Source organism: Microtus oregoni, unplaced genomic scaffold (genome assembly GCF_018167655.1).
Source record: "Microtus oregoni isolate MIOR12 unplaced genomic scaffold, Mior012 000002F_ref0000024, whole genome shotgun sequence".
NCBI lineage: Eukaryota > Metazoa > Chordata > Mammalia > Rodentia > Cricetidae > Microtus > Microtus oregoni.
In genome coordinates this window covers 75,774,814-75,801,690 of record NW_024543061.1, presented here as the reverse complement: position 1 = coordinate 75,801,690, position 26,877 = coordinate 75,774,814, and the positions used below count along the sequence as shown (strand labels likewise).

Sequence of the window (26,877 nt, the reverse complement as noted above, 5' to 3'; positions counted from 1 at the left end):
TCAGACACACTAAATAATGTACTTCGAATCACGCAAAGCAACAGTGCTCAGAAATTCAGGAGGGAACATTCACAAGCAGAAATATACACACTTCATAAATCTATAGATGCAATAAAAATAGTGAATCTTCCTATTAACAACCTAGAATGCTAGAGAAATATATAGAATCACATACCAAAAGAGCCAAAATGTAAAACTCTTACAAATACAGCAAAAAATTACGAATATAACAAATATAAAGTGACCTCACATGTGGCAATAAGATTTTCATAAATTCAATAACAAAAACCCACACATAATAAAATTATATATTTCAGCAGAATAAGAGAAAGATTATCTCTATAAATTAAAAAAAACCCTTGGATTAAGAGGGCAATTTATAAAAAATAACAGCAAAGCACTAACCGAATGCATCCTAAGTAATTCTAATAAACTAGTCCTTTAAAACTTGATGTTCTTGGGCACTCAGAAGGCAGAGGCAGGCTGGTCTGAGTTCAAGGCCAGCATGCTCTAGAGTGAGCTCCAGCCAGGGCTTATGCAGAGAGACCTAGTCTCTAAATGAATAAATAAGTTAGTGAATGGCTCTACATATCAGTAAGCTTAATAAAAGATTCTATGTCACTAGTTAACAAGGTCAGTTTCTTTTTTAAACAAAGGTTAGCCATAATTGTACTAATTCAAAAATGTTAGTGCATTTAATTGCACTAACCAAAAAAACATTAATAAAGGCAGAAAGATATACTGTCAACTTAATACAGCAAAAGCTGAAATCATGAAAAAACTCAAATATGGCTGACAATGAAAAGATAAAAGAAAAATTTAGTAAGCAAGACTCAGAAAGAGCACTAAAATAACAGAAATGTGAAAGACAGAAATATAAGAAAACTTACTTGTCTCAAATATTCGAGTAACATATAGATCACCAATGGAGCACCAAGAAAGACTGAATAGTTTGGATTTATTATAAACCCTGGGCTGGTAAGAATGTACTAAAATAACAGAAATGTGAAAGACAGAAATATAAGAAAACTTACTTGTCTCAAATATTCGAGTAACATATAGATCACCAATGGAGCACCAAGAAAGACTGAATAGTTTGGATTTATTATAAACCCTGGGCTGGTAAGAATGTATCAGCGGACAAAGGCTTTTCACATTTAATGACCTGAGTTCAATCTCCCAAACCCACATAAGTGAAAGTGGAAGGAAAACACTTGACTCTCCAAAGTCCACTGACCTCCACACAAACAAATAAACATTAAGAAAAAAAAAAGGCTGGGTGGTGGGGTGGCGCATGCACGCCTTTAATCCTAGCACCTGGGAGGCAGAGGCAGGCAGCTTTCTATGAGTTGGACGCCAGCCTGGTCTACAGAAAGTTCTAGGAAAGTCAAGTTTTACAAGAAACCTAAGTAAACAAACAAACGAACGAATGAATGAATAAACTTAAAACCGTCAACAGTACAGAATGGCTACTAAACAAAGCTAGACCACAGACCAGAGACAGAAAGTCACGGAGAAGGAGTACCTTTTTAGGGTAGTAGGTTTATCTGAACATCAGTGACAATCTTTTAATACCTATAAAGTCAAATTCAGGATGCCCATTCTAAAGAATGATCTGGAACATGTTGTATGAGGAAAAGTTGTGGAAAATAAACACTACATACAGCCTAGGAAATATAACGTCCATCAGTGGCTTCAGGAATACACAGCATAGGGTAGAGAGACAACAGGCGCCAGCTCTGTCTCAAAGTCCATTAGCCAGAGCATGCAGGATCATAAGGGACTAACAAGGAACTGCTCTCTCACCCTCTGGCCACTAGAATGTCAATGCAGAAACAAGAGGATTCCCTGCCAGGAAGTTGTTCCTGGGCAGAAAGCAAAGTCCCAACTACTCCAGGGTGGCTGCTTAGTTCACTTCCAATTTCTGTGCTTCTACAGTGAACTAAACAATTTTATTTAAAGCAAACAAAACAAAAACTCTTTTATCCCCCAAAGTTTGCTTGGTTTTGGTTTGGCTTTTTTTCATTCAGGGTCTCACTCCAGGCTGGCTTGAAACTCTTGAGTTCAGTAACTTTCTTCTTTTCCTATATATAAATACTAGCCCATTAACGACCTTTCCAGTCCAACATTTCCTTCAAATGTTATGGCTCAAAATACATGGGAACATTTCCTAAATGTTTCAGATGTCTGTGTGCCTCACACCAATAAAATTATCTAATCTCAAAAAATCACTAAAAATTGTTTTCTATTATCATTGTAATCATGACTGAGTTACAACATACAAACATAAATTTCTGTATTAAAAAATATTAATGAGCAAAACATTCAAAAGGCAACAGCTAACATTCCACACTTGTGAAACATGGCTATACTCTATTGTAGCTAGCTCTTCAAATACATAATATAGTACTATTGACCAGTTACCTTTCAGAAGCTAGAATTGCAAAACCCCACCTAGTAACATTCTAAAGCTGCAGGGGAAGCCTAGTGTTTATCTTCTAGAGAGGAAGACAGAGAAGAGAATGGCCCACTGTGGCTTCTTCCTCTATTTCCTTTAGCTGGCATCACTACTTTGCACTTTATCTTCCTTATACCTATTCCCAAAAATGACATCAATTTGAAATATCAAATGTCTGACTATGACATTAATAATCACACATGTCCATTTCTTCACCTTTCTATCTTTATAGCAATTATAGAAAGCATCTATTATACACACTTGTTTTTATTTTCATGGGAAGTAGTGTTTCAAGCATACAACACAAGAATAACAATGCCTGTATTCCACTGGCCAACCTCCAAAATAAAGTAGTAGATGTACTGGAATTCCTATGTTAAATGCATGTTAAAAACTGTGATAAATTGAAATATTTGGAAAAGAAATGATTACAAATATGTAATGAAAACTCTGACCCTACTATTTTCTATAAACACCCTATTCTTTAACACATCAGTAAATCAATGTGAATGAGCAGAGGCAGTCTGCTCTACAGTGCCATGTTAACGTGCACTAGACTTTACAATGAGCTAAGGGAAGGGAATGCCCTCTCTTCACATACTACCTAGTGCTGGTTTAACTGAGAACATGGTAACCGGCAATAATGAAGAAAGATCTAAAACTGATGCATATGCAGTATAAATAGATTATATGCATGAGCAATATCCACATGAAGCTCGCTTCATTATTAGTTTATTTCAATTCAAATGTGAAGGAATTTAAGGATGGAAACATCTCTTTAAAAGAACAAATTCAATTATGTCTCTCAAAAACCTTCTGAATATTAACATTAGCAATCTACTAATCCTTTTATTACTACAGCTGAAAACAACAAAACTCTGCCTAAAGGCAAACAGACCCATACAGTACCTGGGGTGCAGAGGTGGCACAGAAAAGGAACCTGAATCTCTTACCTGAGGGCAGCTTGATACTGTCAAAAGATTTCCTCTTCATTTAAGCCACTGTAAACTTTAAAATCTAATGAGACTTCTAGTGTTAGCCCTGAGTCTAAATGTATTTGATTCATACTCATAAAAACAATCAGGACTACAATACAATACGGTTGGCTACAGATTATGGTTCCTGTTGGTGTTTCACATCTGCTGTGCAGTTTCTGCAGCAAACAGTCCCATTAGCCAAGAGCCAAAAACTGTCAATCTATTAGTAATGCTCTCAGAACACAGACAGGAGTTCATCTTCAAAATGACTGTTTCCAGTGAAAAAGCCTAGAATCCAAATTCTTTGTGCTGCTTTTCCCTGCTGTCAACTGTGGGTCTGCAGCAACTGCGGGCACTTAGGTACCTCCCACCTATCATCAAAGGCATCAGGAGGCACAGTCTCTAGAAGCAGTATTTACAGGTTAAAAAGCTCACAGCTGCTCTTGTACCCGTGTTCACTGTCAACTTTGGAGATGTCATTACTGTAACACTAATGCTTCAACTCTATTCTATCAGCCCAAACGCCAAATTCTCACACATTCCAAAGAGCAAGTCCATGACACATATTACTCGCTGCCACTGCACACCAGACTGCAGTTCCAGCTAGCTGGCGCCAGGAAGAACAATTTACATAAAGCAGCCCTTTCTTCAAGAGCAAACTAAAGGAAAGTACTGGTGAGAAAACCCTCCCCATTCGTTCTCCAACAGGCACTGACTGGTTCTAGAAGATGTCTAGCTAGCCACAAAAATAATTCAATTATTATAATATAATTCAATTATATATACTTTTATATAATTTAAATTCAACTCCTGTCACAAGAAACAATTTAATCCCCAAAGATTTTTTAAAAAATACCTTAACTTACTTGTTTCATGGAATAAAATTTAGTGTTTGTTAATCTGGCAATCATTAAAACTGTAAATTATAACTACAAGCTATCGTCACTCTAATTACAACTATTTTTCAAATTTTATTAATGAGTAAATATAAATTTCATTAAGCAAACTTTGACAAAATAAGATGCACATACTCAGGAACCATTATCATGACAGTCAAACAATTCAACATACTTACTGACACCACCTAACATCACTAAAGCGTGTTCTTCCTCAAGACAAGGATGCAGTCAGTTCCGAATGTCAGTACCAAGTTCCTCTCAAATGATTGCTGACGCGCCATTTCAATTAGCTAGCCCCTGTGAGCAAACATCCAGTCACAACCAACAGATGTGAATGCCTCTGCTTAAATTGTTTTAAGCTAATTTATGATTTACTGATACAAACTCCACTTTTTATCCCCACTTAATTTTAAAAGTGCAGATTACCTAAACTATAGTCGAATCCAAAAACTAGCGCCACATTTCTTTTGTGTGTTTGGGGGTTTTTTTTGTTGTTGTTGTTGTTTTGAGACAGGGTTCCTCTGTGTAACAGCCCTGGCTGTCCTGGAACTCGCTCTGTAGACCAGAGCTGGCCTCGAACTCACAGATCCACCTGCCTCCGCCCAGCTAATAATAAAAACCAAATAAAATAAATAAATAAAAATAAAAAGTACTTAAAATGCTAAGATATTATCTCAAAATGTTACTATTTTTAGATTTGTTTTTATTATTTTAGATTACTTGTATGTATGTATGTATATTTACATATAGATGTCCATGTAAATGCTAGACAAAAAAGGAAAAAAAAAAAAAGAACCACAGAGACCTGAGGTGCCAGATCTCTGGAACTGATGCTGAAGGCAGTTGTGAGCCACCTGAAGTGGATGTTGGGAACTAAACTCCTGTCCTGTGCAGGAGCTGTAAGCACTCCAAACCAATTAGCCATCGTCTAAGTCCTGTTCTATAATTTTAATCTTATTTCTAACTTAAGTTACCCTTCCTATAATAATGAGACTCTATATGAATATGCAGGTAACTATAGATGTTACCTGGGAGAAACAATACCTGAAAGGAAATTCTTCTCAGACAATTAATTGCGCTGTCCTCTGGAGAGCTGTCCACCTTGCCCATTCCACCCCAGCAGATAAATTAACAAACAACAAAAACAATGCAACTTCAGAATTAACCACACACTTAATACTAGGTGGGAGTGGTGGGGGCGGGGCAGCACAGATCTGAACACCAAGAACAGAAGTACCACATTCATCATAAAGCCTCAAGAACTGAAGACGTTAGAAATCATCCAGGTTCCTAGTGTCTTGTCACCGTTCTATTGCTATGAAGAGACATCATGACCAAAGAAACTCCTATTTACTAATTATCTCCACGAGCGTTAGACTTAGTTCCGTTGCTTCCTTGTGCTCTTTTTCTCCTCAAACTGTACATTCTGTATATTTCTTTGTCCAGCTTGCTCCATTTCATAATAGATCTGCATTAGGATGGCCACTAACAATCACATAACCCAGTCAATATTAAATTATCTTGAAATCCCCTCTGTGAAGGCCATTAATTCAAAACTCTTCAATTGAGCCTCAGGCAGATTTTTCAGACAAGTGCAGAAAGCAGTCACATTCTTGGCCAAAGTATCACAAGAAACAGTCTCTTCCCCATCTGAAACCTCTGGAGTTGGGCATCATAATCTAGACTGCTCTCAGCACCACTGTCTTCCATGCTCCTCCTAGCATGGCCCATTAAATCCCACTTAAAGTTCAACTGCTTTCCTAATCTAAAGTCCCAAAGTCTTCTATTCCTCCCACAAGGATCATGGTCAGGCCTTTAACAGCAATACCAACTGGTACCCTGGTACCAACTTCTGTCCTAGTCACTGTTCTACTGCTGTGAAGAGACACAATGACTAAACCAACTCTTACAAAAGAAAGGAATTTAATTGTGGGCTTGTTTAGAGCTTCAGAAGTTTAGTCTATTAGCATCGTGGTGGGAAGCATAGCAAAAGGCAGACAGGTATAGTGCTAGAGAAGTAGCTGAGAGCTACATCCTGATTCACAGGCAGAGAGAGACTAGCTTGGCAGGGGCTTTTGAAATTTCAAAGCCCACTCACTTCATGACACTCTTCCTCCAAAGCAACACTTATTCTTTCAAGTAATTCCACTCCCTGGTGGCTAAAAATTCAAATATATGAACTTATAGAGGCCTTTCTTTTTTTTTCCCCCGGTTTTTCAAGACAGGATTTCTCTGTAGCTTTGGAGCCTGTCCTGGAACTAGCTCTTGTAGACCAGGCTGGCCTCGGAACTCACAGGCCTGCCTCTGCCTCCGAGTGCTGGGATTAAAGGTGTGCGCCACCACCACCCGGCTAGAGGACATTCTTATTCAAACTACCACATTTATTTGGGCCCAGGCTGGCCTGAAACCCTGTATCAGAGGTTCTCCAACCTGTGTGTCATGACCCCTTTAGGGATGGATCAGCCCTTTCATAGGGATCCACATATATCTACAACTCATAACTAGCAAAATTACAGCTATCAAGTAGCAATAAAAATAATTTGTGGTTGGGAGTCACTGCAACATAAGAGACTGTATTAAGGGGTCACAGCCTCAGAAAGGTTGAAAACCACTGGGCTAGATCCTCCTGCCTCAGCTGTCCAAGGGCTGGAATCAGGTGTAACTGACTTCACTTCCAGTCTCTAATTAGGAGTATCCTTTTCCTCTTTTCACTTGGTTAAGCATCTAACTTTGAGTTTGGTCCAACAAAAACATGATGTAAATAATAAGCAGTAAAACATTATTTTAGTATCAAATGAGATAATCAGTTGTAGGAAATTAATCAAAAACAGCTCAATACTCCTGCTTCTGGAAGTGCCAAAAATAAGGATAGTGATCTAACTCACAGCTTCTTAAGCCAATAGCAGCAGAGAACTAACATTTTATTTAGAATACACTAGCATGAAAGTATTTTTGTAATGTACAATGAAAAGAATTGCTTGAGAAGTAAAAGACATAAAAATAAAATGAACATAAATCACTTTTTATGCAACTAATAAAAATCAGCTGCATAAAACTTATCAAATTGATAAAAAAAAATATCTAGACTCTCTCACAGCTTTTATGCCATGGGGAACCAAGACTTGGCTCTGTAACAAACAGTTCCTCCATGGGGCATTCACCTAGTCTACACGCAAAAGCAGGTTCTTGCTTGACAATTTTTAAGACAGAGTCTGGTTAAGCTGTCTAAGCTAGCCTCAAACTTAGAATCCTCTTACTCCAGAGAGCTAACATGTACTTTCTGATCCTTTAATCATCTCTACTGGTCCAAGAATGGCAAAAGAGATAGAATAATAATCAAGTGAACAGTAAGTAGCACCAGCAGAAATCTCCTTTCCTGATATCTGTGCAAGTGCTTCCCACTGTGATGCATGAACTTGCGCATCCTACAGAGAAACACCACACCAGTCACAATCCTTCACCAGTTGCCTCTGACTTACCTCAGAGGGGACAACAAACACCACCATCAGGCAAACTCAGAACTCTGCAGACAACCCTCAGGTTAATTCCCTCCTCTTTAAATTTGTATATTTGCGGTAGTCAACTGACGCAGTTCTTCATAGTTCCAATTATAAACTATTATAAATCAGTAACAAAAACAAAACAAACAAAAGCCTACTTTGTGAACGTTCACCTGAACTATTGAGGCTATCCAAATAGAGGTTCTGCTTTCTCCCACACACTTTGGGCAGTGTGGGAATAGAGAAAACCAGGGGAGTCTATCTCCTGGACAAGTCAGCCACCTTTTCATTCTTTAACAGTTTCACTTTTACCTTGAAATCTACTTCCAAAATGCAGTATTTTCCTTGGAGTTCCCTATCATTTTATGAATGTCAAGAAGCTGCTAGGCACGGTGGCATATTCCTGCAATCACAGCTTTCAGGAGGTTGAGGCAGGAAGAGGTTAGGCCAGCCTGGGCTACACAGTAAGACTGTCACCAGGAAAAAAAAAAAAAGCTGGACTGACACTCTGGAAAACGTGTCTTCAAATGCTTGCTGGCCACAATGGTAATTCACCAGTCCATACACCATCAAAGCAATTTTTCACAGCTGACACGGTGCAGGTAACGAATGGAAAGAGGAATTTCTAAGGCTAACTTTATATTGGCTTCCAATATTATCTATGCAAGAAAAGTATTTAATCAGAAAGTATCTTCAGCTAAGAAAACTTCCTATTAAAAATTCATTAGGTGTTAAAATTGTGTTCAATTTTGTAAGAAACCTTTGACAAAATGTTACTTTACTTACATCAGCAATTTAATTTTTTTATTATATACCCCCCTCAGGATTGGCTGAAACCAATGGTGTTTCTAACAATGACGCTATTAACGAAGTAAACCTCAGGGTCCTTTAGACATTTCCAGTTGAGCACTTATTTCAATCTTCTCACTTTGAATCCTAGGCTGACGTCAATAAGTCTCTCTATTAGGCCCCACAGTACTCTAACATTGGGGGGAAAATAGAACAGAGATTGAAGAGATGACTCAGCAGTTAAAAGTACTGACTGCTCTTCCAGAGGACCCAGGTTCAATTCCTGGCACACACACTAGCTAACAACCATCTTTAACTCCAGGTCCGGGGAAACAATGTTTTTTCCTGGCATTTGTGGGCACTGCACACATATGTGATGTACAGACAGACATACATGCAGGCAAAACACTCATATACATAAAATAAACCTCAAAAAAATTTAATTAGAAAAAAATGCTAACAAAGGTACCACATCTCGTAAAGAATACACTTACTTCACATATGTTAGGTCTCCCTAGGTTAAATACACTAGACTAGATTTTATTTATGTTTATTTTCTTCTGGTTTAGAAACTGTATTTTAGATATTGAGGCTATCAACACTCCCACTAATTGAGTACAAAGGGGATTGTAAGTGAACTGGCGAGGAGCCTAACAGTAAAGAAGATGAACCGTTTGAGACTTACCTACTCAGACGACATTACCAAAAAGAAATACAGGAATACCATTGCCCCAGCTAAGATCTAAGAGGCAAGATATGGGTTTTTAATAAAGTTTATGTTAGATGTTAACTAAAAAACTAACTGGCAGTAGTGAAAGGGTAAAGATCAGTCTAGCAGCTGTCAGTCTGGAGCACTGAACGAGAACTAAGGCCCTCCCCGCTCCTCCTCTGTTCCAGAAGCACAGGAAGCACTTGGCCATGAATTTGAGTCAATTCTTGGAGAAGCTGTTTTTCTTACGATATATCTGCAAGACTCAGCCAGACTACAACTGCAGCGTTTGCCCTACACTTCCAATTCCGTGACAACAACACTCGAGTCAGGCGTTACTTAGGAATGTATTGCAGCACGAATTATATGAGAAATTCCCCATCCTTTTCCAAAATACTCTGATCTAGTCACACATGATGAGTATAGTATGTGACATCTGAAAAGTAACAAACTGAAGAAACAGAATGAATCAGTATCAGAAAACAGAAGCCAAAGAAGGATTCATGTTTAAGTGTGGAATCTTAAGTCAATGCACTTTCCGCAATCCCAACATTTCCTTAGGAGACTTAACTGTTTTTAAATAGGTTATGGAAGGGGATAAACAATAGAGAGGGGGAAAGAGAACGGACAACAAATGGTCTCAAGAATTCAGTTCCCAGCCAGGTGGTGGTGGTACACACCTTTAATTCCAGTGCTTGGGAGGCAGAGGCAGGTGGATCTCTGTGAGCTTGAGGCCAGCCTGGTCTACAGGGGGAGAACAGTTCCAGAACAGTCAGGGCTACACACAGAGAGCCAGGGCTACACAGAGAAATCCTGTCTTGAAAAACCAAAAATAGAATTCAGTTCCCAGAATTTATATCATGCCCATATATATCCAGCATAATGTCTAACCTCTAATTCACAAAAAATTTGAAAACTGCCACCAACCCAAAATAATCCAAGGCCTAGTTTAAGTTTATAAATTTTAAAACTGGAAAACGGCAATGAAAAAGTTAGCACTAATAGCCTAAGTAACAGGAGTTTAGAATTTCCCCATGCGTAACTGATAAGTATGAGAGGAAATTCTATACTCAGCAACAGAAGGCAAAAAACGTGAATGCCAACATAAACTGCTCAATAATTTCAACCTAGTCAGTTTCCCTCCACACTAAATACCAAGGGGCTATCTTATGTAATTTTTTCAAACCTACATATTTCAATACTATTATCTCCTCTCTCTCCATCCTTCCACCAAGACACTGAAGTGCTCAACATGAAAAGGGAGAAGGGAGTGCCGCAGAAGTCACTCTCCCGCCCTGCTGCTGAGCATGACCTTTCAGAAAGACAGCAGACTCCCACACCCACCAACTCTTCCTGTCTCTGTTTTTGGGGCAAGGAACATGACTGGATGATTTATATACATTATCATTCAAATTATGATGAGTCATCATTTTACTTGAGATTAATTACACAAAAAAAACCTACCTATTTTATTTAAAAATGTATATAACCAAGAGGAGGTATAAATTTAAGTTTGTAACAGGGCAGAAATTTTCAACTATTAAGCATCAGATCTAATGTTCTAATATAAACCTTTAAGAAAACTGAAAAAGGGGCTGGAGAGATGGCTCAGAGGTTAAGAGAACTGACTGCTGTTCCAGAGGTCCTGAGTTCAATTCCCAGCAAACACATGATGGCTCACACCCACCTATAATGAGATCTGGTGCCCAGAACACTATATATGTAAAATAAATAAATTAAAAAAAAAAAGAAAACTGAAAAAGAAAAAAAGTAGATGCATTCAAGGATAAATTCAAACAGAATCCCAAAGCTTTAGAGGCTGAGCTCTACAAACATGTGAACCAGATCTGGACACTCAGCTTCTAAAAGGTCAGGTGACCTCATTTCAAAGTTGTATTATAAATAGCTTATTTATCAAATACAACTATGATAAGTAAATTTTATAAATCTATACTATAAAATAAAACATGTATAGCCTTAATGTGTCAGGGCCTTCCCTAAAAATTTAATTTAGCAAAATTTTAATTTGTTCTTTTAAAAGAGCCAGACATGGTGATACCTGCCTACAATTCTGAAAGACTGAAACAGGATTGCAAATTTAAGGCCAACCCAATCTATAGAACAAATGTTCAAAGGTCAGCTTATACCACATGAGACTCTTATTTTTAAAAAAAGTAAAAGGGGGGATAAAAAATTTACAAAAATAGAAAATAAGTTTCTCTACTCAGAATATTCAGTCATTGTTCTCTGTTATATTAGTCAAGAATATATTTAAATATTCTATTGACACAGCTACGGGAGTATATACTATATCACTCAGAAAATAACTTAGCAACTACTACAACTTAAACACAGCTTAAAACATAACTGTTCTTCTCCCCAAATTATGTGACTAAATTCCATCTACTCTTTGGGGAATACATGGCGGGATGGATGTCTATGAACCTAGCACTGGAGGGCCCAAGGCAAGCTCAGTTACTCAGCAAGTCAAAAGCAGCAGTGGACCACACTGAGATATTGTCCTAACTTGCTAGGTAACCTTGGAAATGTATATTACAGTATTCAGCAAACATTTGTTTTATAATGCTAAAAAAAAATTCCTTAAATTTGCAATCCTTTTGAGTGTTAACAGTTTTAAATATATATAACAATGTCAATTAGTTAACTAAAACAGTATTTATTCCACCTCTCTAGTCATCAGATTGTATTAGATTTTAAAAAGAAAAAGGTATGGGGGCCTATATGTAAAATTATTTTTGAAATTTAAAATCTGAATCCAAATGCCAATTCAAACAAAAAATAAGGAAAAAGTGAGTCACTATAAATATGTATATTAATTATAAAATAAAAAAGGCAGCATGTGAGAAAACACTAAAACATAAAAAATGAAGAGAACATATTTTCTACGATTAACAGAGAAAATTGTATTCTTTTTACAAAGTTACCAAACAATAACTCATTTTAAAAAGCAAAAAATCCTATTTTTTCCAAACAAGACTAATTTATGGCTTCTTAAAAAAATACTCAATATACTGTTTGAACTTCTAAAAATAACTAGTGAATTATCTGTCTACTACACAAGGGACATTTAGTTACTCGTGTGTTAGAAAAGCACGACTGTGGTGATCAAAATTCTGGCAATGACAACAAAATGGTGAGAAATCACAGGAATGTAACCTTTGACCTCACCATCCTAATGTATTGTTTCCCTAATACAGGCAGGCGTACAGCTCTTAGAGAACATTCCAACTTCTTCACAAGCAAATTTTCTTTCCTATACAAAGCTGGCTATATTCAAATGTTTTCTAATTGCAATGCTCACAGATCAAAGCTCGTGGGTCTTACCTCAGATCCTGCAGCTTGGGATAAGTCTCCTCACTGGAACGTCTGCTGCCTAGGCAGCCTCAGAGAGGGGCCAGCAGCCATTTTGAGACAGCTGCAGTCTCATTGCACAACAGTGTAATTAAGATGGCTGCACCGTGCACTCAAGAACTCACAGTGAAAACTCAGCCATGTATCAAAGAAAGCCCCTCCCACTTTGTCAGCCTGCAGGAAACTGAACACAGACAGCTAATGCATATACTGCAACAAACAATGCAGCCACTAAACACACAGAAAAAGAAAACAGAAGGCAGCAAGCCAGTTTTGCAACAAAATGCCTGTGAATTCGGACTTGCAACAGAGTTGGAGCACATTCCGATCCCAAACAACTTGAAATCCACGCCACATATTAGCAGAAACAGATATAGAGCCAGATCACACAGAGCAAACACTAGGGAATTCGCCTGAAAGACAGCCTCCATTTCAGTCCAGAAAAAAAGGGGGAGGAAAAAGCAAAAGCCCTCAAACCCAGCTCAAGACCCTTCTTTTTTTTACTTTTTCTTCTTTACCTATAATATATCCATCAAAGCAAGAGTATCAAATTTTTTTAAATCTTATTCATTTGATCAAGTTGACTTTAATTTTAAAAAGCTAATTTAAAACTTCCCCACAGAATCTAAGCTTCACAAGTGCAACCCAGCAGAATGGTCAGAGTTTACAACCACATTTTCAATTTTGACAATAGTGTCTTAAGACACAGGTGGCAACAAAGCTTAATTTGGTAATTTCTCATAAAATCAAATAACTCTTCTCTCTGTAGTCCAAATGTCACAAATATATTCTCAGGTGACACAGAACTCCCAACATTTTAATACTAGGAAAATGTCGACGAAGAATGTACTCACTGGGAAGGCAAACAGGGAGGACAAGAGGGTTCAAGCCAGTCTGGAAGTGGGACTACTAATCCACACCTGAGAACACTGCGAACAACACTGGCTTGGCAGAAACAGGCAGCAGAAGAGGCGGAAGGCACACAAAGGACCTCTTCCGCTTCCACCAGCCATGGAGCCTGGCTTCTCCCGTTCTTCTTGGGCATACACTCCTTAGGTTTGGTGATCTTGTGTTCTGTCTAGAGAGATACTGGTAAGAGAGGTGACGGAAATGCAGCTAAAGGACAACTGGCCTCACGGCATGATAATCATGTGGTTCATTATCTCGTTCTATTTCTGTATATAGTGGAAATATTCCATAAAATTTTTCTAATTACTCTGCCTTGAAAGAGGCCTTTATTCAATTTTACCTGGAATGGACTAGATAATATCTTTGAAAACTGCCTTAGGAGCAGAAAACCAAAGAAACATTTACACATGATCCAAGCCACATCAAAGTACTGGGCCTTGAGCATGCTAATAAATCCTCCATCCTGCTGACTAGAACACTAGGCCTTGTTTGTGTCCTCCATCCCACTGAGGTAGAACACTAACCCTTGTTTTGTGTCTCACTATGTAACCAAAACCCTGAATTCCCTGTATGCTCAAGCTGCCCTCAAACTTGTAATCCTCCTGCATCTACCCCATGAATGATAGGATTACAAGTGTTTGTGCCACCATATCTGGCCAAACCATAGCAGCTCTTAAAATAATGTGGCTGAGGGTGGCTTTGTCTATTCAGAAAAAGCAAGATGTTAGTAAACTGAAAATGTCTGGAAAAGACTTGACTACTGTAAAACTGAGGTGTAAATTCAATGGGGCAAGACACTAAAAATAACCAAAATATAGCTATCTGGTAAATTTTAGATGCTATTTCAATTGTTACTGTGATCCTAATGGCAGGTTTTATAGCCACTTTATGATAGTGAAACAGGCTCAGAGACTGAATAACAGTTAAAAATTAATAAAAGCTGAAATATAACTGAGACTACATTAGGCTTCAATGCATACAGCTTCATCCAACCCTTTCAGACACGGTCCTCTGGGTCTGACAAAAAACCAGAGAGGAAAACGGAAGGCTATTACAGTAACTGGTATTAGTTAAGTCTATATCTTACCCACCCCAGTTCACTAGACAGAACCAGCCTCGTTCACCAGATAAATTCTATTCTGGAGTCAACATTTACTGTTTGCTAGAGATGGACTACCACTCTTTAGGCCTAGACTAGTCATAGATTTATACATTCCTCCTGCCTCAGTCTTCCAAGGTCCCAGGATAACAGACATGGGCCAGAACCCACCATTCATCATAATCACAAACAGTCCTATCTTTATTCCCCCTTTCTCCTTAGTATGTCCATCACCTTTATAAACCCAGGTCAGCTGCTCTCAAGAGCTGGAAGTCCTTCCTATCTTCACTGCACTCACCACATTTCAATACTTCTCTTCCTAGATCCTGTTCAGACTAGAAACTGTTTGTGTTCCATTTGAATATCATTTTTCTGTTCAACAATATACAACTATCTCAACAGACAGTAAGTTGAGATTCTTATTAGTTCTGACACAAAAGTCTCAGAAAAGTGTGTACCTTCACTAGTAGGGTCTCTTCCTAATTTCCTACTAAAAGACTGCAGTTCCGAGTCCAATGGGGTAAAGATGTCTTCCGTAGAGTATACTCCAGTTGTCAGGGCTCCACAGGGACTACACAGTGTCTGCACAGAAGAGTCAAGCTCGGAAACAGCTATAAAGTAGATTGTTTTGTTTCAACTTATTATTATGTGTGTGTACATACGCACACACATGCAGTTGGGAACACATATGCATGTTCCTGGATTGTGCATGGACAACAGAGGCAACTTCCAGGAGTTGGTGCTCTCCTTCCATAGTGGGGTTCAGGACAGAACTCTGGTCAGGCTTGTGTGCAGCACCCTGAGCCATCTTCCAAAATGGTTTTGTTTCTTAATTAGAATATAATGTAACAGATTCCAATATGACATTTTCACATATAACTTAATTGTTTTAAAATTCTATTAATATTTCTAAGTCCAACAAAGCTTGAGTTAATGTCATAAATTATCTTTTAAAAATTTTAGATAAGATCATTTATAAGAAGCCACCCCATCATTTATTTGAAAAAATAAACGACTGGGAAAATTTAAGATTTAGCAAAATAACTAGTTCAATGACAAGCTGACATTTAATCTCTTCCAAGGAGAAACTAGCATGTTCTGGCACATTCCTCTCATTTCATCATTACAATGAAGCGGGCATGTCCTACAGTTCCGGGATGACTCAAAATGTCGATCATGTCGCAATGTCAAGAGTCTAGACATCCCTGAGAGTAAATGTTATACTTACCAACTTTTATGTCCATAGTATATAGCCTTTGTCAGGAATTACACAAGTAGTAATGATGGAGAGAATTCAGATTCAAAGAATTAGCTTCAGTCAACTCTGTATTTATTTACCACGTTTATGGAATAACTATGTATATAAATTACTGAAAACTACTTACAAGTCTTACTGTGTTTTGGCAGACTGTTCCATTTACTTAGCTATAGCACATCCGACACAAATTATTGTTAACATCCTGTCTTAGGGGGAAGGACATAAAGGGACTCTAAGAAACAAACTAGATCCTCACTAGCTTTTCTGGGCTCTAACTCAAACAATCTAACTCTTCCTTTCACTGTTTTACTTCTTAGATTGCTGACAGAAATTCTAACCCTACTTGCCCTGATTCTTGCTTTCTCATCCACCCTTCTTTGGAGACCCTGCTCCTCCCTTGCAACAATTACAGATGGTCACAATTCTCAATCTGCTTGCTTTCTTGAAGCATGCCACTCTCCAAAGGCATGGCTCCCTTTCCTCATCTCCCTGGAGGCAGCTTGAGAAGTTGGAGGGGACTTTAGCCACCAAGCTTGACAACCTGTGTTTAATCCCTGGGACCCACATGGTGGAAGTCAAGAATCAATTCCCTCAAGTACTTCTATAACCTCCACACCCATGCAAAGGAACACATGATTCACCACACAAAATAGAGTGAACTTGTAATTACAAAAAATTTAAGATACAAACTGAAAACACCTCACTTCTCCACCTCATTAACTTTAGATGCCCTTATCAAACACAAACACAGTTCAGTGAGCATGCACCTTCTGTAAACCTAGCAAAGATCTGAAAAATAAGATTCCCTGATTAAAATAATAGTTCAAGGTCAGCAATCAGTGTAGTTTAGTAGGGCTTGTGTAGCATTTACAGATTCCAAAGCCAGCAACTACAACAGTTTAATCTATCTAAATTTAGCTACTTCAATTGACTTTTATCTACCACATCATATTATGTGGCAAGTCCAGAAAAAGGAACTCAACTAAACCTTAAATATGGAAGACAGAAAGCAAAAGCAAAAACTAAGCAATTAACTATGTACCAAGAAGAAAACTTCAAAAAATTATTGCATGGAGGGGAAAAGTTGAACTTTTAAATAAAAAAAAAATAGTTCAGGCAGGAAGTGGAAAAAAAGAAAATATAAGAAATGAAAAATTCAATAAAAACTATCTGATGAACTTGAAGAAAACTGCTTCAGCATAACACAAATTACAAATAGAAAATGGAGTTAGAATTCTTTTTTTTTGTTTGTTTTTTTTTGTTTTTAAACTTTTTTTTTATTTAACTTTATTATGTTCATTGGTGTGAAGGTGTCAGATCTCATGGAACTGCATTTTCAGACAGTTGTGAGCTGCCATGTGGGTGCTGGGAATCGAACCCAGGTCCTCTGGAAGAGCAGTCAGTGCTCTTAACCTCTGAGCCATCTCTCCAGCCCCTGGAGTTAGAATTCTATATACAAGAGGCAGGCAGATCTCTGTGAGTTCGAGACCAGCCTGGAACTACAAGAGCTAGTTCCAGGACAGGCTCCAAAACCACCGAGAAACCCTGTCTCAAAAAAAAAAAAAAAAAAAAAAAAAAGGAAAATAGAATTCTATATACATATATATAATCTATACAAAAATTAAAATTGAAAGGAAGAATGGTAAAAGATGTCACCAACAATGAAATCATTTAAGAACGCTCTCCGGCATATAGTCCAACAGCGAGCACTTCCTTCCTGTGCACACGCTTCAATTGCAAAACAAAGGAAAATGACTTCAAATTAGAGTTATATACCCAGCCAAACTATCAGTCAAACATTCAAATACTGAATGATGTTTCTGATACAAATGATCTTTAAGACAACAAAAACAAGTCATCTCATGTATCCTGTCTAAAAAGAAAATAAAAATCACTACCTAAAAGTTTTCTCCTCCTCAGAGACAAAATCAATCAAAATAATGGCATATTGAAAAGAAGGATCCTACAAGAAAAGGAAGCCTCCATCATAGTCAACAAGAACCAGAGAAGATTCCAGCTGCATACAAGAGAGGCCAGAGAGAGCTACTGGGACATAACGGAGTCTTTACCCTCATGAGTCAACATCTGTGTCAGGGAATAGGTCTGGATTTTTCATGGTAGTATTAATACAAAGCAGACAACTTTGTGAAAGCAGTATTTAATATTGATAAATTTATTCAGAAAGACTTTACAGATAATAAGCTAAATTATGAGAAACATTTTAAGAGTAGTTATGTAGAAAAATACTGCTCAGTATTAAAAATTAACAGTATTAAAAATACTATTAAAGTGATTAAACACTACATAAGGTATGACTCTTTGTTTAATTTATTAGATTTATTTATTTGGGATGGAGGCAGAAGCTAACCCATGCCACAGATTGTGTATGGAGGTCAGAGAGCAACTGCAGGAGACAATTCTTTCCCTTCCATTTTGTGGATCCCAGGAATTGAACTCAGGTGCTAATGCTTGGCAGCAATCAGCTTTACCCACTGGGCTATATCACAGACCATCTCCTACGTTTTATAAACCAGTGTATATATTTTCACTAAGAGGCTTGCATTGGTCGCACAGTGGTGAACATAGTTACCTTCAATGATAACATGCTTTCTGAACCAGCAAGACAGCTTAGCAGGTGAAAAGTAATTGCCACAAAAGCCAAGACCTGAATTCAATTCCCAGAATTCAGAATGAAAGGAGAGAAGCACCTCCACATGTTTTCTCATGCCATGCTCATGACTGATCTCTCTCTCTCTCATGCGTGTGCGCGCGCACACACACACACACACACACACACACACACACACACAGAATATTTTTAATTTTTAAAGAATCTACTTTCCTAAATCAAATTTGTATTCATGGCCACACTAAAAGATCTTCTGTTTAGTATGACAGCAAAAGTAAAGCATACCAAGTGGAGCGATGATTCCTCACAAGAAACCAATTTACTATGTCTTCTGCAAGTTATGTACTCCGCGCTTAAACAAAACAAAATGAAGAATGCATCAGTTCCTGACAGTCTAGAAACACTGACGGAGAACTTGGGGGAACTACATAATCCAATACCACGACAGCTATACAGCAGATCACTCGGATCTATCAGGTGGCTCTTGATTCTCAATCAGGGATTTTCAAAAGCTGATAATGTCTAACATTCATAAAGTATCTGGCCAGAAGTGAGTATCTCATTAGAACTAAGTAAACTACTAAGTGTCTGGCACAGAAGCTCACGCCTATAACCCCAGCTTGTGGGAGATGAAGGGGGGGTCAAGGTCACCCTCCATTCTCCTCGTAGGGTGTGGGTCAGCTTAGCCTATGAGAACTCATTTCAAATCATCAAAAATTAAAAAGAATCAGAAAATTCAATAAACACAAACAACAGTTAAATCCATGCCTTATGGTAGGAGTCTGCTTAGAAGGGCAGACTATCAGGCTATGAAGAAACAGAATTATTTTCTTTTGCCTCAAGAATCACTTTCTAGCGTGGTATGGTGGCCCTCCACATGGAAGGCTGAGGCAGGAAGACTGCTGTGAGTTAGCCTGGGCTACAGAATGAGCTCCTGCCACAAAAACCACCCAATTCTCACATTTGCGTGCACTTGGTAGGCTGGGGAGGGAATCTTTCATCTCAGCCTCCCAAGAAACCAAGACTAGCAGGACTGAGTTACCATGCTAAACCTGCTTTCATTTTGGTTGACCTTGCCCCAACAAGTGAAAAGAGAAAGGGAAGCTTTGCGCCCTGAGTATTCATAAAAAGTGAAGGAGATGCAGTAATCACACACAGATCGAGTCCCTAAAATACATTACTCCATCCCTATCTTTGGCAATGATGACTAAATGAGCATCTCTACAAACAAGATTATTATTGAAAAAAAATCCACTTTTCATCATGAGGTTTACTGTAAATCTAGTGACCTCAATAATCATGCAGCTTGTTTAGTTTATGAGTCAGTCCTAAAACCAGATTCGCAAACAAAACTTTGCAAATATTTTTTCTAAATGTTTACATTTGGTATAAGAGTATATTATCAAATAAATTTTTTTCTAAATTACTTTTATTCGAGCTGTAGAGTCAAGATTATTGTCCACAAAGAATTTTTAAATTTTAAGTGTGTTTATGATGTGTATGAGGAGTAACCATGTGTAGTCACACATACGTAGGTCATATAACAACTTGGAGTCAGTTAACTGGTTCCAACTTCATGTGGGCTCTTAGGTTGCCAAGCTTATATAGCAAGTGCCTTAACTAGCTAAGCCATCTTACCAGCCCTAAAGAGTTTATTTCAAATTATTTGTGTGTGCATACATGTATGTTAGTGCAGGTGCCCAAGGACACCAGAAGAGGCCAGCAAATCTCCTAGAGCTAGAGCTGCGGCATAAACCACCTGATGTAGTGCTACTATGAATCAGACTCGGGCCTCTGCAAGAGCAATTTTCTCTAACCACCCAGACATCTGCCCAGCCCAATGTTTGTGCCACACAAATGTTATTAAGGGAAAGGAGGGAAGATGATACAACTCTAATAAGATTATCAGAGTGCTTATCTCAAATGTATGAGACCCTAGATTTAACACCCAATACCACAAAACAATTAACATAAAAACCAAAGAAAGAAATACTACAGAAACAAGTTGCCCAGATCACAATACAAAACCACAATAGTTGTTTATTATATTCTAACTTGTTTGAAGAAATTTCTTTGCCTTTAGTAAAGCTTTTTGTCTTTCATTTACTTGACTTTTTATCTTTCAACTTTTTTTTTTTGATAGTCTCACATTGTCCAGACTACCCTTGGAACTGTTACGAAGCTGAAGACCATCTTAGACTTCTGCCTCCAGAGCACTGCCATTACACGTGTTCAAAATCATGCCTGGTTTTATGCAGTGTTGGGAATCAAACCTAAGACATCAAGGATGCTAAGCAAGTACTCTGCCATCTCAACACACCTTTCCCAGTCCTATTTCCAACTTTTAAATCATTTCAATCTGATAGGAGGAGAAAATTATACAAATGCAATCCACCAGTACATCTTCTCTTCAGATCTTTACTCACAGGTACATATTGTTCTCCAGAGTGCACTTTAGGCTCTTAGGTGAGCAAAGGTGGAGCAAATAAATGAGGCATGAGGATGATGAACTTGTCGCCAGCCTGAACTATACGCCATGACCTTATCTCAAGAGAATATATACAAAGCCAGTCCTCAGGAGGCAGGGAGAAAGATTTTGTGAACTGGCAACTACAGGTAAGTTCTAGGTCAGCCAGGGCTACATAGTAAGATTGTACCAAAAACAAAACAGCAGCAGCAACAATAGCAACAACAACAAAACAAAAGACAACAAACAAAAGAGGGGATGCAGCTCAACTGGAGAGTGTCTGCCTAGCATTCAGGAATCCCCTGTGTTCAAGCTCCAGGACATGATGGTACATGCCAGTAATACCAGCACTCAGGAGGGGATGGAGAGATAAGACCAGAAGAGAGGGGAAAGAAAGAGAGGAGGAGAAATTAACAGAACCAAAAAAGAAGATAAAGCAGGGATGGAGAGAAAGGACAAATTCTTGTTTCTGCCACTGAAAGGCGACTCCTCTACTATGTCGAGAGACCAGCCTTCGCGGAACTCCTCCTGTCTGTCACATGTCCCTCTCTAGGGCACCTCTGTCACAGATTAAGGAAACAAACGCAATAATCCACCAGAAGCTCAAAAGTTCTCAACCAAGGTCAAAGGTAACATAAAAAAGAAAAATACCTAAGTGTTTCTAAGAAAATTTGCTTGAAAAAGACCCAAAAGCAGGCAGGCAGGATTAACGGCCTAACAAAAGTCACATCTTAACGTTTGCTATCGTTTCCTAGATTCAGTTTCACAAAGTCTGGAAGATTTTACTCTGAGGTCTTTTCATGCCTCCACATGTTCAATAAAATAATATCTGGGCAATAACCAGACTCTTTTCAATACAAAAAAGTAAAATTATGTCATTAGAAAGTATAATTAGGTCATTATCAAGTAATAATATGAGCAAAATAAGGTGGCACACACCTTTGATCTCAACACTTGGGAGGCAAAGATAGGAGGATCTCTTTAAGTTTGAGTCCAGGAAAAAAAAAGTAACATGTCACTGCAATCAAGATAAAGAAATTTAATGAATGAATGACATACAAAGTAGGGAGAGTATAACAATTTAATGCTACCAAGAAAAGTAAAATTGTGTTTATGTTTATTATAAGCTAAGGTTGGTTACACCCTGGCCAAACATTGAACTACATAACTTTTCAAAATTCCACCAATCAAAATAACAATAATGATAGTTTCGAGTGCCATAAAAACATTTTCTTTTGAAACCTACTTTTGAGTCTCTAACTTCTAACTGGCTTACTTTCTCATCAACATGTCCGCACACGGAAATGTAGCCGCATGCCTTCTCCTAGTTCATCTCTCTATCAGCACCCAGAAAACAGGAAAACAAAGTCTTTTTGAAAGATCACAGGGATCATAAGTTTTCCCAACATTTCCTAAAAACAGTACATTTTAGGAGTCTAGAAGAATAGCCTATTCATGATCTTTTTTAAGTATATGATTTAAAAATACCTCAAATGTAAATTTACTGTAATTCTAGACAATGATTATTATTGTTTTAATTTAACCAAAAGAACCTAATGTTCATCTACAAAACTACGTATTACCTAGCACAACTGTGAAAACAAATTGTGGGTATTAGAATTAAATATACAGCATTATTAAATACATTCATATAAGAGTTGATGTAGTGTCTGGCCCTACAACGCTTTGCAACTCTAAGGACCTTTGTTCCAGCCCTAGAACCCACAACAAAACATCAGTGTAGCTGTTGCACTTGGAACTGGAAAGCTGAAACAGGCAGTCTAGTATAACTGGTAAGCTCCAGGCTGATGAGAGACCCTCTCTCCTCCAAGAAGGTAGAAATTAATACTCCAGTGTCTGTGAGCACACATACACACATACACACGCATCAAACCATGCACAAGTAATCTTTAGAATTCTGTAAGCATTATCTATAGAGCTCTCAAAAAACAATTGTCTGGTTGAACCTAACACCTAAATTATGATCAAAAAAAAAAAAAAATCAACCACAGATGTAAATGTAGCTCAATGGTAGTCACTTATCTAACATGCACAAATCCTTGGGTTCAATCCCCAGTATAACACACACACACAATTAATTTAAAAAAATCAATGAAAAGAGAGCTGGAGGGCTGGAGAGATGGCTCAGTGGTTAAGAGCATTGCCTGCTCTTCCAAAGGTCCTGAGTTCAATTCCCAGCAACCACATGGTGGCTCACAACCATCTGTAATGAGGTCTGGTGCCCTCTTTTGGCCTGTAGACATACACACAGACAGAATATTGTATATATAAGAAAGAAAGAAAGAAAGAAAGAAAGAAAGAAAGAAAGAAAGGAAGGAAGGAGAGCTGGAGAAATGAAGGATCTGAGTTCAAATCCCAGAGCCCGCTAAATGAAGACATGGCAATACATGTGTCTGTCATCCAGCAAGAGACAGAAGACACCCAGAAGCTCACGTCACCTAGCAAGGTGTACACAAAGCAAAGCAATTAAGACATCTGTCCAGACACAATAGGGAACAAGGACAGGCACCTGAGCCTATCCTCTAATCTAAGGGACTCACAGACATCAAGGCAGGAGCACACCACATTCACAAAAGTCAGACACAAGTATATGCACCCACATCAGACACAAAAGTATCATTTTTAAATAATAATAAAGTTCTAGAAGAAGATAAAATGGACAAGTTCGTCTCACAACAGGTAATGCTTTGTCTGTGAGAAGCTCTGGAATAAATCAGGAATGAAAAGAGCAGTGTGGTTAGGCATGGTGGCGCAGGCCTTCCAACACTCAAGAGAGACAGAGGCAGGTGGGGATCCCTGTGATTTCCAGAATAAGGCGCTTCACGTCACTAAATAGAAACAAAGATCCTCAAGACACAAAATCAATTCCAAAGGTTAAAAAAAAAAAAAAAGGAAAAACAGCAGCACTGAGTTACCATAGTTATTGCTGACAAGCAGACAGGAACATTAACATCCATAAAAGAACATGCACACACAAACACACCTGAAAATAGTTCATTTCACAAGACAGGAAGGAAGGAAGGAAGGAAGGGAGGGAGGGAGGGAGGGAGGGAGGGAGGGAGGGAGGAAGGAAATCACCTTCACTCCTTAGTTAGTGACCACCCATTTTCAACCTACCTAATTGGTAGCAGTATGAGAAATCTGGAAAAAAGAAAAACCCTACACTGGTCTATTTTGTAAGTCAAAATACTTTAAAACACCCTTGCTTATCTTTCTTTCTTTTTATTTTTTTGGGGGGTACATTTTGTTTTGTTTCTCTGTGACCTTGCCTATCCTAGAACTCACTTAAAGATCAGGCTGGCCTCAACTCAGAGATCCACCTGCCTCGCACTCAAGAGTACTAGGATTAAAGGTATACACCACCACTGCCCGGTCTAAAAAAAACAATTTTAAATAACTATTGTTATAGATCATGACTTGTGTAAAATATTCACCAGAACACAATTTCTAACAGAAAAAATGAGCAACAAGCTAACGACGCCCAACACCAGTAACCAGCACTTGGGGAAATCAGGCAGGAACATTTCTGGTCCTGGGCCAGCCTGAGCTACAGCTGAGACACTGAGGGGAGGAGAGAATGGAAAGAAACAGAGCAACAAAAAGACTGCGGGTGCTTGGGGAGGCTCAGTAAGTGACTGTGCACTGTTCAACACAAATAATCTTCAGACACTGAAAACCATGAGCCAGGCACAGCAGAGAACACTTTTAATCCCAACGGAAAGAACCAAGTAGCTCTATGATTTAAAGGCAGCCTAAGTATACATATAAAGTGCTAGTTTGGCCTAAGCTTCATAAGGGGACTTTCTCTCAATAAATGAATAAACTAATTAATTAACTGATTAACAAAATAACAAATTTGAAAATATCTGCCGATTGAGACTTTTACAATACAATATTACATACAAAATAAATTTTAGAATACAAATTGGGAAGATATTCATAATAAAATACGGAAGTTAAAACAGCAGGAATTATGCTGGGGGTGTAGTTGAGGCTCTGAGTTTGATCCACAGCACCACCAAAAGGGGAAAAAAAAGCAGGAATTAAATTAAAATTTAAATGATAAATATTTATAGACTAAGTCGCCAAGGCAAAAGTGAAGCCATAACAATCCCAACAGTTAAGAGTGCTTATTCTGACCGACTAACTGAATACTTTCTAAACCTTCAAATGTGTAAGCTTCAAATATTTAGACATATTTTCACAAATTCAAATAATTTTTAAAAATTCTATGACTTGGGGCTGGAGATATGGCTCAGTGGTTGGGAGCACTGCCTGCTCTTCCAGAGGTCCTGAGTTCAATTCCCAGCAACCACATGGTGGCTCACAACCATCTGTAATGAGATCTGGCGCCCTCTTCTGGCCTGCAGGCATACATGGAGGCAGAATGTCATGTATACATAGCAAATAAATAAATTTAAAAAAAAAAATTCTATGACTTAACCATTGCCACTTTTTCTAAACTATATACTTAAAATGTACAAAACTACAATGATTTTAAACGAGTAACCTAGCTCTTATATATTAGATACACATACTATATACATGTACTCATGCAGTGCATATGAATAACCTAGCTCTTATATATTAGATACACATACTATATACATATACGTATGCAGTGCATATGGCAAAGCTTTGTTCACCACCCAGCTGAAATTTACTTGTTCCTGAGAAAATCCTAAAGAATAAACCATTGACATTCAGACACTCCATTAGTTTTAGTAAATTTAAAATCACATTTACCTTCTAAGAAATATAATAGCAAAACTGTCCTCTCGATATTGAAATCTTATATTCTTCCAGTACCTTAGGATCTTCAATATCAACCCAAGCAAGACACAACCATCTGTGTATTCGCACAAAAGTATAAATTTAAACAGGTGAACTAAAATAACAGGAGGACAAATACGGGGTGAAAGAGCCACTGCAGAAGCATGAATGACTAAAGATTGCCACAGTGCCTTCATTCCACGTACAAGATATTTCATGATCCACACCAGATCCAATTTAGACCCTTGGGGGGCGCTCTGCACTGTCCCTCCATCCTATGCCAGATGTCACATCATTTCAAAGAACAAAAAGCCCAGTCAACCAAAAGTGCTCCCGTCAACTATATCTTATTATCTTATCTAAGAGTATGTTTCAGGTAATAAAAATATTCCAAAACCAACCAATATTATGTGCTACTGCATTTCTTCGTTTGACAACAGAAGAATTCAAACTTGAGTTGCGTAAGCAATCAAGAAAGCAACTGTATCTATGAATGACAGATTAAGTTTATAAAGCCATTTACAAGTTTTTAGACTAGTAAGAAACGAGTGGCTGAGTAAGAAAATCATACTAATCCTACGTATCTGGACCCAATTATGCCATATAAAATTTATATGCAATGGCATCACTATTTTAAAGCAATCAGTAGCGCTCCATATTTTAAGAAACTAAAACCAGAACATATAACAGCTAAAAAAATTTAAAGTGTACATCATATACACATACTACAGTGGACATATTTCTTTTAAATTTTAATTCGTTCACTTAATTCATAAAGGTTTCCATGTAATTTGGAATATTTTGAAGAATTCTTCATCACAAAAAGGTATCAGATATAGTAACTTAGACGTGATTATAAAATGAGAAAAGGAGTTCATTAATTATTTTTAGCAATTGTCTGAAGAAATAATAAAATTTAAAACATGCAAGACTGAAGTGCTTTGGCAAATAGTTCAAGATTAATTAAAAATTCATTGATTTGAATGAAATAGTTCTTTAAAAAAAAAAACGACCTGA

The 26,877-nt window shown here is 37.8% G+C and overlaps 1 protein-coding gene across 4 annotated transcripts in view; it reads right to left on the bottom strand.

Moving 5' to 3' along the window:
- Positions 1 to 26,877, bottom strand: part of LOC121466380 (activating transcription factor 7 interacting protein) — an 88,730-nt gene that overhangs the window by 61,015 nt on the left and 838 nt on the right. The window contains exon 1 of one of the 4 annotated variants that reach the window (XM_041680064.1): positions 13,559 to 13,730. The exons of 2 other annotated variants lie outside the window; for them this stretch is intronic. The gene's annotated coding sequence lies outside the window, so the exon portion shown is untranslated. Of the gene's footprint in view, positions 1 to 12,677; positions 12,693 to 13,558; positions 13,731 to 26,877 lie in introns of those variants that run through there. One more of the 4 variants, XM_041680072.1, reaches the window with a different exon arrangement.